Source organism: Heloderma suspectum, chromosome 4 (assembly GCF_057233095.1).
Source record: "Heloderma suspectum isolate Gila_16-S chromosome 4, 16-S_ref, whole genome shotgun sequence".
Classification (NCBI taxonomy): Eukaryota; Metazoa; Chordata; class Lepidosauria; order Squamata; family Helodermatidae; genus Heloderma; species Heloderma suspectum.
The window spans coordinates 33,509,897-33,521,360 of record NC_139461.1 but is presented as its reverse complement, the minus strand read 5'-3'; the positions used below and the strand labels follow the sequence as shown (position 1 = coordinate 33,521,360).

The following is an 11,464-nucleotide window of genomic DNA, read 5'->3' as shown; positions in this document are numbered from 1 at the left end:
ATGCTATCTAGCCATCTCATCCTCTGCCGTCCCCTTCTCCTTTTGCCTTCAGTCTTTCCCAGCATCAGGGTCTTTTCCAGGGAGTTTTCTCTTCGCATTAGGTGGCCAAAATATTGGAGCTTCAGCTTCATTATCTGTCCTTCCAATGAGCAGTCAGGGTTGATTTCCTTTAGGATGGACTGATTTGACCTCCTTGCAGTCCAGGGGACTCGTAAGAGTCTTCTCCAGCACCACAGTTCGAAAGCATCGATTCTTCAGTGCTCAGCCTTCCTTATAGTCCAGCTCTCACAGCCATACGTTGCTACTGGGAAAACCATAGCTTTGATTAGACGGACTTGAATTACTGTGATGTTGAATGGTTTGCCTTGGATTTGTACTGAGAGCATTCTATCATTTTTGAGATTGTACCCCAGTACTGCTTTTCCCACCCTTTTGTTGACTATGAGTGCTACTCCATTTCTTCTAAGGGATTCTTGCCCACAATAGTAGATATGATGGTCACCTGAATTAAATTCGCCCATGCCTGTCCATTTTAGTTCGCTGATTCCCAAGATGTCGATGTTCAATCTTGCCATCTCCTGTTTGACCACCTCCAGCTTACCTTGATTCATTGATCTGACATTCCAGGTTCCTAAACAATATTGTTCTTTACAGCATCGGATTTTCTTTTCACCACCAGACACATCCACAGCTGAGTGTCCTTTCGGCTTTGGCCCAGCCGCTTCACTCTTTCTGGCGCTACTTGGAAATACCCTCTGCTCTTCCCCAGTAGCATATTGGACACCTTCCGACCTGAGGGGCTCATCTTCCGGCGTCATCTCTTTTAGCCTTGTGATACGTTCCATGGGGTTTTCTTGGCAAGAATACTGGAGTGGGTTGCCATTTCCTTCCCCATAGTTTGGGTCATTCAAGGGCATTGTGTGTGTCTGGGAAAGGGGCCACCACAAAAACAGTGGAGAAAATTAGGTGGTAGGCAAGAGTGCAGTGTATTTTTTCCCCCTTTCTGTTACGCATCTCTCCATTTTTCTGCAGCCTCCTAGGCTGCCTGCACTTCCTGATCTGAAAAAGCCCAATGGGAGGAATTAACTCATGATGTCTTCCCCTTGGCTTCAATTGAAGTGCAGGAAGCCAAGGAGGCTACAGGCCACCGAAGATATACAATGAAAGACAGGACACTTGGGCATACTTGTTGGCTATCTCTCATGTAAGGAAAGCACAAGAACCCAAACCCCAACTCATGATAATGTCTCAGAAATTTTCTTCTTTGAATTTCTTTCCAAAAACAATTTATTTTCTATCAAATTGAATAAGAATGGTAAAAACAACAACAGTGAAATAAATTTTCAGCACAGCACTGGTCCTGTGAGGCCAGGAGTTCAGGAGGTGACACAAGAGGAATAGATTTTTCAAGAGGACTTGCACCCCAAAATAGCTACAGAAGGGGGCCTTGGAGGCAGCCGTTTTGGTATGAAAAATACCGTGTTGAGATTGAGGCCCTTACTGGAGTTAATGGTAGCACAATCCTTCTTTGCCCTCGGGGTAGAAGCTTTAATGCAAGCTCAGACATTGATGGATGATGGCAAACACCCATTTCCAGTTAAAAGTAAAAAAAAATAATAATAAAAAGGTATAGTAGCCCTAAGCAAGAGCAAAGTATACTTTCTATCAGAGGATTAGAGCGTTGGTGTAAGACAGGTTTTTCATCCCCTAAATGTAATTACAATGTATCATTGATTTTTATTTTTAATTTTTAATTGGAATCACCTTCTAAGACTGGAATCCACAGAGCTCTGGGCAAATCTTCTGTGAATGCACAGTGGTCTTCTAAACCCCTCCATTCGACCACACCTTATATGCTATCAGGGGGAAAAGAGTGCTATGAAAAGTCAAGGGAAATTCAGGAGTGATCTTTAACGACTCAGATCTTACCACCTCAAGCCCCTCCCTTGGCCCTAACTTGGAAAGTGGGGCTGGTAGGCAGGTTCTAGTGAGCAGCCCATCTCTTCTAAGAGTAGGGACGTCAGAGGAATATGTTGGGGGGAGTAGTGGAGCTCAGTGATTTTTTGCTTGCTCAGACCCCCAGACTTCCCCCGGCTCAGCTTGCAGACTTCCAACATTGCCACCCAGGAGAGAGAAGGAAACACTCGCTCACAGCACCCCCATAGCTGTACACAAATGGATCCTTTTCCCTCCCAGCTCACAGGAGGGAAAAAGGAGCCATTTGCTCACAGCAGTGACCCTGTTGTCTGCGAGTGTATCCATTTCCCTCCTGGGTCCTGGGAGGCAGAAGGAGAACTCCAGTGCATTTCCAAGCCCAATTCAAAGTGCTGATTTTGACCTTTAAAGTCTTAAACGGTTTGGGACCAAGTTACTTGAAGGACCACCTTCACCCATATCAGCCTGCCTGCACCTTAAGATCAGAAAGAGAGGCCCTTCTCATTTGTCCACCCATGGGAGCAGTCAGGTGGGTGACCACACGTGAGAGGGCCTTCTCTGCAGTGGCCCCACATCTTTGGAACAAGCTGCCATCGGAGGTCCACCATGTTTCGTCATTGCAGACTTTTAAGAAGGCCTTGAAAGCATATTATTTTACCTTGGCCTTCTCATGATATGACTGCGACTGTTCCTGTTGCTGCTGTTAACATCACTGTTGATTTTATTGTTGGTTTTAATTGTTGGTTTAATTATTGGCTTTTATTGTTGTTTTTATTGTTTTTATGTTTTTATCACTTTTAACATTTTAACTGAAAGGCCACCAAGAAATATAATAAATATAATAGATAGATAGATAGATAGATAGATGGATGGATGGATGGATGGATGGATGGACGGACTGACTGACTGACTGACTGATGGACAGCAGGGTCACTGTGTCTTCCTTTCCTCCCCGCGCCCATGGGTTCTGTGGGGAGCCCATGGCTCAGCTCGCTAATGCAAACCAAGTTGGAGGCTTGGGGAAAATCTTTAAAGAATAAAGAATTTCATCTGTCTATTGCGGGGATGGACTACCTGTGGCGCATTGGCCATACGCGGCACCCATGGCCATTTTGCACCATTTTGCACCCCCTTTCACTGCTGTATTTGCTGTGGCAACAACAACAAAAAAGCAACAGTTTTTCCAAGAAAATACGGCATGTGGGGAGTGTACATCTTGTTTGGAAGCATAGTTGTGCTCCAGGGAGCCTCCCAGCTTCTCACATGCCTTCTTTCTTGAAAACTTGCCACTTTTTTGTCACCACAGTGGCAAATAAAGCAGCAGCTGCAGTGGTGATTTTGGTGGGATCGGGGGGGGGGGATTAACATGGCCCTCTGACTCCTAGATGTTGTCCACCCCGATCTATAGAAACCATGGCAAAGTTTCTAAAGACTGTATGTGTGTACATCTCTGTGTATGTACCTGTCTCTCTCTCTCTCTCTCTGCATGCAGGGGGACCATATTCCATCCTATTTCTTTAAAAGGTCAGGTTAAAACAACAAAAACAAAACTAGATAGTATTATTTCTGTGTTCAAAGGTCAGTATGATTAATTACATTGTGTGACCATTTCTATTCCTTGTGCAAAAGATTAATTGAAAACATAGAGAGGCAATTTGCTGCTATCAGAAACATCGGATGGAATAAATATTAAAATCCTTGTCAATTGACAAAGAAACCAACGAGGATGCACTGAATAGAAATGCAATTTAAATCTAGTAGCTATGGATTAGGTGATGCCCAACAGGTCTGGCCAATGTGACCACTGAAAGCAAAAACGATAACAGCAATAGAAGAAGGGAAGAAGGTCCTTTCCATACAGCTGAAAGGAAGCTAGCAAAGAAATAGATGATTTACATAAAGCAATGGATTTCAGACTATGTTTCAGGAGCCCTGGGAATTGATCAATGTGAAGACTACAATGGCAGGCAAGATGCTGGTGACACGGCAGGTGCTGGGGACTTGAACTGGGGAACTCGGGCAGTAGGGGTCAGGTGCCTTCCTTACCAAGGCAGCTAGCATGTGGAAGGAGTGACTAGGCTGACCTTCCCTGTGCTGCAGCACCACCACCCCTTATGATAGCTAGAGAGGTACTGTGGCTCATCATCTCAGCTGGGCCAGGTGACCTCAGGAACCAATGGGGGCCACGATGGCTCTATATCAACGTTGCTCAATGATTGGCAACTCACTCTGAGGAACTCATCACGCTAGTATGATATTTATTTATTATATTTCCAATCCACCCAATGCCCACTCAGGGTGTTTCCAGATGAGGATTTTACTGAGCCACCACATTGCCTCAGAATTTTTGTGTGTGTGTGGCCCAGGCATCACTGTCTTCCATTTCTAGCCCTCCTGTGTTTTTCCACTGATTATCCCATCTTTTTTCTCACTGGGGAAAGAAAAAAACCTGTTAAGGAAAGAAAAGCCGAAGGAGCCCTCCACAGTCTCATTTACCTTTCCTTTGGATTACGCTCTGTGTGTACTGCAATCGGGGTCCCACCTGCGCTTTGTCCCAGAGCTTGGCCAAAGCCTGACAGCAATATACTTTTGACTATCTTGTGTTGGCTCTTGGTTTTAAATGACTGGCTGATGAAACTTTGAGTCCCAGATAGGGATGTACAAAATGTACTTACCTTTCTGGGGATTATGTTTATGGTGGGGGGGAGGCGTTCCATCCCTCCCCCTGGAATCCTCGACGGGGGGGAGGTGCTCCGTTCTTCCCCCCCGGAATCCTCTGCGGCCAGCTGTGCTCCGCGGCGGCTCTGCGGAGCAGCCAGCCAGGCCCAGGCCAGAGCCGTCCGCAGCTGGATTTCCGGCTGCGGAGGGCTCTGGGTAAAAAAAACAAAACCAAAAAACCCCGCGTACGCAAATGGTGGTGGCTACGGCCGCCGCCATTTGCATTCCTTATTTACATAGGCTAAAATGTAAATATTTACATAGGCTAAAATGGCGAATCAAAAAGGGACGCAAATAGCGCCCGCTACGCTATTTGCGTTCCCCTTATTTTTGCCGTCTTAGTCTATGTAGACTAAGACACCAAAAATAAGGAACTCAAATGGTGGCGGCCATAGCCGCTGCCGTTTGCATACGCGTTTTTTTTTCTTTTTTACCCAGCCATGATAGGCTACGTAAATCTTTACGTAGCCTATCACGTCTGGGAAACAAACAAACAAACAAACAAACCACAAGTCTGCAAATGGCTGCAGCGGCAGCCGGTCGGAAGACCAGCCGCCGCCAGAGCCGCCGCTGCCCAGAAGATCTGCTCCAGGTAAGTCTCGTCCTGGGGGGGATCTGCGGGGGGGGGTGTGGCGGGGTGGCAGGCCATTCCGCCACAGATTTCGGGGGACCAAATGCACTGGCATTCGGCCTCACTGAGATCCGTGGCGGAATTCTCTGCCATCCTTAGTCCCAGATACTGAAGTCAACAAAGGTCAGTCCTTATTTTCATGCCTGTTTTGAAATCAGAATAATTGAGTTGGCTCAGTTTCAGAAACACTGTGCTGGACCTGGACTAGATGGACTGTTAGTCTAATCCATCATGTTTTTTCTAATATTCTAATATCCTTAAGCTTTCTTTAAGGATAGCGGGCCCACCACTACTTTCCTTCCCCTGCAACTTTCTGGGTTGTATCTAATATAGGGATGTTTGAGAAATCAACAATGGAACCAAATAAGTTTGGATTTTCATGAATCTGACCCACAGATTCCGCAGTAGACTGGCTCTTCCCCTGTTGGCCAGATTCTGCGGACTTCTGGGCTGGTTTTCTAACTTCCCAAATTTTGTGCAAATTTCCTCGTAGAAAATGAGGATTTTTTTATTATCTATTTTCTATTATTATTTTCTAATTTGTGGTAGTAGAAATTATCTTTCCACTACCACAAATTATGCAGTTGAGTTTCCCGCATTTGGGGAAATCACAGGGGTCAGCACACCCTGAGAGCAATGGGTGAGCCTCACCCTGGGAAAACCTCCTTCATGATCAAGGTGTATTCGCCCCGCCACAAAAAAAAGTTAGGGATGGTGGAGAATTTCTCCACGAATCTCCGGGAGGCTGAATGCCAACGCATTCAGCCCCCGAAATTGGTGGGGAAATTCTTCACCCCCCCCAACCCCCCCGGGATGGGACTTACCTCTCTCGAATGTCCCTCTCGGCGGTGGGTCCCGGTGGCATTTTGGCGGTGTTTCGGCGGGGGTGGCGGCCAGTCTTCTGACCGGCTGCCGCGGCGGCCATTACAAAGTAAAGTAAAGTAAAAAAAAAAAAAGTGATAGGCTACGTAACGATTTACGTAGCCTATCACGGCTAGATTTTCAAAGTCAGCCATGATAGGCTATGTAAATCTTTACATTGCCTATCACGGCTGACTTTGAAAAAAAAAAAGTGTGTATGCAAATTTGCGTTCCTTATTTGGGCAGGGGTAGTCTATGTAAAGATTTACGTAGACTATGGCGAGAATAAGGGCAACGCTGCATTGCCCTTATTTTTGCCGTAGTCTACGTAAAACTTTACGTAGACTACCCCTGCCCAAACAAGGAATGTAAATGGCGGCGCCCATGGGCGCCGCCATTTGCATACGTGCTTGTGTTTTTTTTCAAAGTCAGCCGTGATAGGCTACATAAAGATTTACATAGCCTATCATGTCTGACTTTGAAAATCTAGCTGTGATAGGCTACATAAATCGTTACATAGCCTATCACGTTTTTTTTTCCAATTTACTTTTTAATTTCGCGGCTGGGGAGATGTGGCGCTCCCCCCCAGCCTGAATTTCGGCAGCGAGGGATGGGGCGCCTCCCCCCTGGCCTGAATTTCGGCCAGGAGGGGCAGGGCGCCTCCCCCCCCTGGCCTGAATTTCAGGGGGAGAAACAGAGCGCCTCCCCACCCACCGAACACAGCTGCAGGACCAGGTAAGGGACTTTTGTCCATCCTTACAAAAAACCCTTGCCAAAATGCACATTTCCGCATATGCTAAAGACTGAAAATGCACAGTTGGGGAGAATTTGAGCATTTCCACATGGGTGAATTTGCACAAATTTGGCAAAAATCAAAATCAAAATCCAGTTCCATTGATGGGCAGAGACAATGGAATGGAAGGTGCCTGACAATCGGTGAAACATAGAATCATAGACTAGAATCATAGAATAGAATCATAGAATAGTAAGTTTGGATGGGGCCTACAAGGCCATCGAGGCCTTGGAAGGGGCCTACAAGGCCATAGACCGAAAGGATTTTCCACAATCTGTACATTCTTAACCTAATGTCCTACTTAGCATTTGTTGTTTATTCGTTCAGTCGCTTCCAACTCTTCGTGACTTCATGGACCAGCCCACGCCAGAGCTTCCTGTCAGCTGTCACCACCCCCAGTTCCCCCAAGGTCGAGTCCGTCACCTCCAGAATATCATCCATCCACTTTGCCCTTGGTCGGCCCCTCTGCCTTTTGCCTTCCACTTTCCCTAGCATCAGCATCTTCTCCAGGGTATCCTGTCTTCTCAGAGGCCCATTAAAATAAATTGGACTTAAGTTAGATTAACCCTGGATACAATCCCCTGTTCACTTGGCCTAACATTGATTCCCAACAGGGTTAGCAATGTGTCACAAAAATTGGGCATGTGGCCTATGTACTCCACAGGGGTTCTGTGACATTCTTCAGCAGACAAGTCAATGGGAACAGGGATCCCCCACAACAGGGATTTTTGAAAGGCACTGGTGCAAGGTAGGTAAGTGAGAGTCAGCACAACATGAGTTCATTGAGGTTCTCCAAATTCAACTTCGAAGCATGGTTCACTTTGTTCCCATCACTGTTTAGTTGGGAAACGTGCACATTTAGTTGCACATTTTTTAAAGTGTGCACCCAAATGTGTACTTCCTCTCCCCATTGACTACAGCTTGAAAATTAATGTATACATTTTTTTTTCAAAATGCAAATTTTTAAGGTCCACATTTTTCTCACAAATGAATTTTGTGAATGTGACTGCAAGCTTGGGGATATTTGAGCTTTGTCCAAAAGTTTTGCTCGCATTCATGTTCTCATTCAGGGGTGTGAATGGGGAAAGTCCTGATGGTAAATGAACTGAACTGACATTCCTGTATATCCCTAGTGTAAAGGTCCATGTTGGTCTGAGGAAGTTGGTGGGAGCCTGGGAGGGACTGTGGCTCAATGGTAGAGCACTTGCTTTGTATGCAGTAGGTCCCAGGTTCGATCCCCAGCATTTCCAGGTAGGGCTGGAAAAACTCCTTCCTGAAATCCTGGAGAACCGCTGTCAGTCAGTGTCGACAATACTGGGCTAGGTTATGGATGTGCCAGTCAGCAAAACTCAAGCTCCTGAAGTTCTCTGAAATTCCATCTTGAAGCTTGTTCAGTCCATATCAGATTGCAAGCTTTGTTTGTTTTGTTTTCTTTTCACAAAAAAATCCATGTGTATTTCCATGCATATTTTTTCCAAATGCACACATGAATTGTGAACATCTCTGCAACGCATGCATTCTTCTCCCATTGCTTAAAGTGAATTTATCAAAAGTACACGTTTTTTTCATGCACATTTTTCAAATGTATGCATGCCGTCGAGTGGGAGTTGAGTGGGGTGGGGTCTGCAAATCACATTGTAAGCTTGGAAATTATGGACTTCGACTGCAAATTGTGTCCGAGTCTGTAATCTGTCCAGAAAATGTGAACTGGGTAAATCCTAGGGGTGCACGAAACCCACTTACCTGGTCTCGCAGCTGTTCGCGGTGGGGAGGAGGCGCTTCGCTGCTCTCCCCCCGAAGTTCAGGCCGGGGGGGGAGGCTTCCCACCTCGCCCGGCTGAAATTCAGGCCGGGGGGGAGGCTTCCCACCTCGCCCGGCCGCGAAATTAAAAGTTAAAAAAAAAAAGCCCCCGTGATAGGCTACGTGACGATTAACGTAGCCTATCACAGCTAGATCTGCAAAGTCAATTCGCGTTCCTTATTTGGTCGCTGTAGTCTACGTAAATCTTTACGTAGACTACAGCGACCAAATAAGGAACGGGAATGGCGGCTCCCTATGGGGGCCACCATTAGCCTTACGCACTTTTTTTTTTTTGAAGTCACCCGTGATAGGCTACGTGACGATTTACGTAGCCTATCACAGCTGACTTTGCAAATCTAGCCATGATAGGCTACGTTAATCGTCATGTAGCCTATCACGGGGGTGTGTGTTTTTTTTTTAGTTTTATTGGAATGGCGGCGGCGGCAGCTGGTCGAAAGATTGGCTGCCGCCCCCGCCCCTGACGAAGACCCGACGAACCGCTGCCGGGACCCGCCGCCGGGAGGGACATTCGGGAAAGGTAAGTCCCGTCCCGGGGGGGGCGGAGAATTTCTCCCTGAAAGTTGTTCGGGGGGCCGAACACGTTGACGCTCGGCCCCCTGAAGTTTCAGGGAGAAATTCTCTGCCAACCCTAGTAAATCCTGATAAAAAATGAACTAAAACAAATTTCTCCTACATCCCTAGGCTAGATGGACCAATGGTGTAAGACAGCTTCCTATGCTACTGTGGTGAACTTGTCCTTTGTGAGGTGGATAAAGGGGGAGTGTTCAGCTTCCACTAAACCCTTAACCTTGCTGTAGCAATGGTTCTTGCTCCACAGCAAGTGGTTTATCACACTAAGAAACATGGTGCTAAGAAAATAAAGCAAAGACCAGCAGATATTCTTCAGTGACCAGAGTGGCCTGGTTTCTTACCAATATCTTTTAAGGCAGTCACTGGAGTAGGACATTTAAAAGTAACCCTAGAAATGGAAAACATATTTCAATTAGGGATGTCAGAGGATTCTGCCATGAATCCCAGTGAAGCCAAATGCCAGTGCATTTGGCCCCCCGAAATCCATGGCGGAATGAAGCCCCCGCCCCACCACCCTGCGAAAGGGATGTGAAACAGAGCACTTACCTGGTGCCATTCGCGCTGCTTTGCAAATGGCAGCCACATCTGCGGCTGCCATTTGCTTCCCAATTTAGGCCATGATAGGCTATGTAAATACTTACGTAGCCTATCACAGCTAATGCAGGGACGCCATTTGTGTCCCTGCGGAGGCCGTGATAGGCTACGTAAGTATTTACGTAGCCTATCACGGCAAAAAAAGGGAACACGAATGGCTGCTGCTGTAGCCGCCGCCATTTGCGTTCCTGTTTTTTTTTTGCCGTGATAGGCTACGTAAATATTTACGTAGCCTATCACGTTGAAAAAACAGGGGCGCAAATGGTGTAGCCATTTGTGCCCCTGACTTTCGCCGTGATAGGCTATGTAAATATTTACGTAGCCTATCATAGCCAAAAACATGAACGCAAATGGCGGCCGCCATAGCCACTGAAATTTACATCCGCAGGCTCCAGATGCCTGCAAATGCACCCGGCCGGCAGCTCTGCGGAGTTGCCATGGAGCGGAGCCAGCCGGGTTAGGATTTCCGAGGGGGGTGCGGAGCGCCTCCCCCCCCCCACAAATCACCCCTGTGAAAAGATAAGTGACTTTTGTACATCCCTAATTTCAATGGGGTTTTCTAAACATTGGGATTCACAATGTTTTCAGAAGTTGATTTGAAAAGCAGAGTTTTGAAGAAGTTGTACTGAGGGATTAATTAATTAAATGGGTTATATGGGCTAGTGAATATGACAATGCTTCAAACCACATCAAACAAAGATATTACCAGGAAAAATAAAGAGAAGAAAAGAAAGTCATCTATCATGGAGCTGGTTTTAAAACAATTACATACTAGGAATGGAGGAGAATTCTGTCACAGATTTCAGTGAGGCTGAATGCACTGGCATTCGGCCCCCTGAAATCCATGGTGGAACGGCCTGCCCCCCCCCCCCGCGGATTCCAACCTGGACGAGACTTACCTGGGGTGGATGTTCCAGGCAGCGGCGGCTCCAGAGGTGGCTTTGGCGGCGGTAGCGGCTGGTCTTTCCACCGGCTGCCACAGCCATCATTTGCATTCTGGTCTTTGCCGTGATAGGCTATGTCAGTCTTTACGTAGCCTATCATGGCAAGCCAATCAAAAAACCCACAAAAAACGGCGTACGCAAATGGCAGCGGCTACAGTGGCCGCCATTTACATTCCTTATTTTTTGCCATTTTAGTCTATGTAAATATTTACGTAGACTATTACAGCAAAAAAAATAGGGGAACGCAAATAGCGTAGTGGGTGCTATTTGCGTTCCTTTTTTATTTGCCCTTTTAGGCTACGTAAATATTTACGTAGACTAAAACGGAGAATAAAAAAGGAACGCAAATAGCGCCCGCTACGCTATTTGCGTTCCCCCTTTTTTTTCGCCATAATAGTCTATGTAAATATTTACATAGACTAAAATGGTGAAAAATTAAGAACTCAAATGGTGGCCGCCATAGTCGCCGCCATTTGCCTACGCCATTTTTTTTTTTTTTTACCCAGCCGTGATAGCCTACGTAAAGACTTACGTAGCCTATCATGGCTCCCTGGCTGGATGCAAATGGTGGCCACTACGGCGGCCGCCATTTGCATC

The 11,464-nt window shown here is 46.5% G+C and overlaps 1 pseudogene; it reads right to left on the bottom strand.

Annotated features, from left to right (window-relative positions):
• Positions 1-5,833: 5,833 nt before the first annotated feature.
• LOC146346680 (U1 spliceosomal RNA) lies at positions 5,834-5,988 on the bottom strand (annotated as a pseudogene).
• Positions 5,989-11,464: the final 5,476 nt, after the last annotated feature.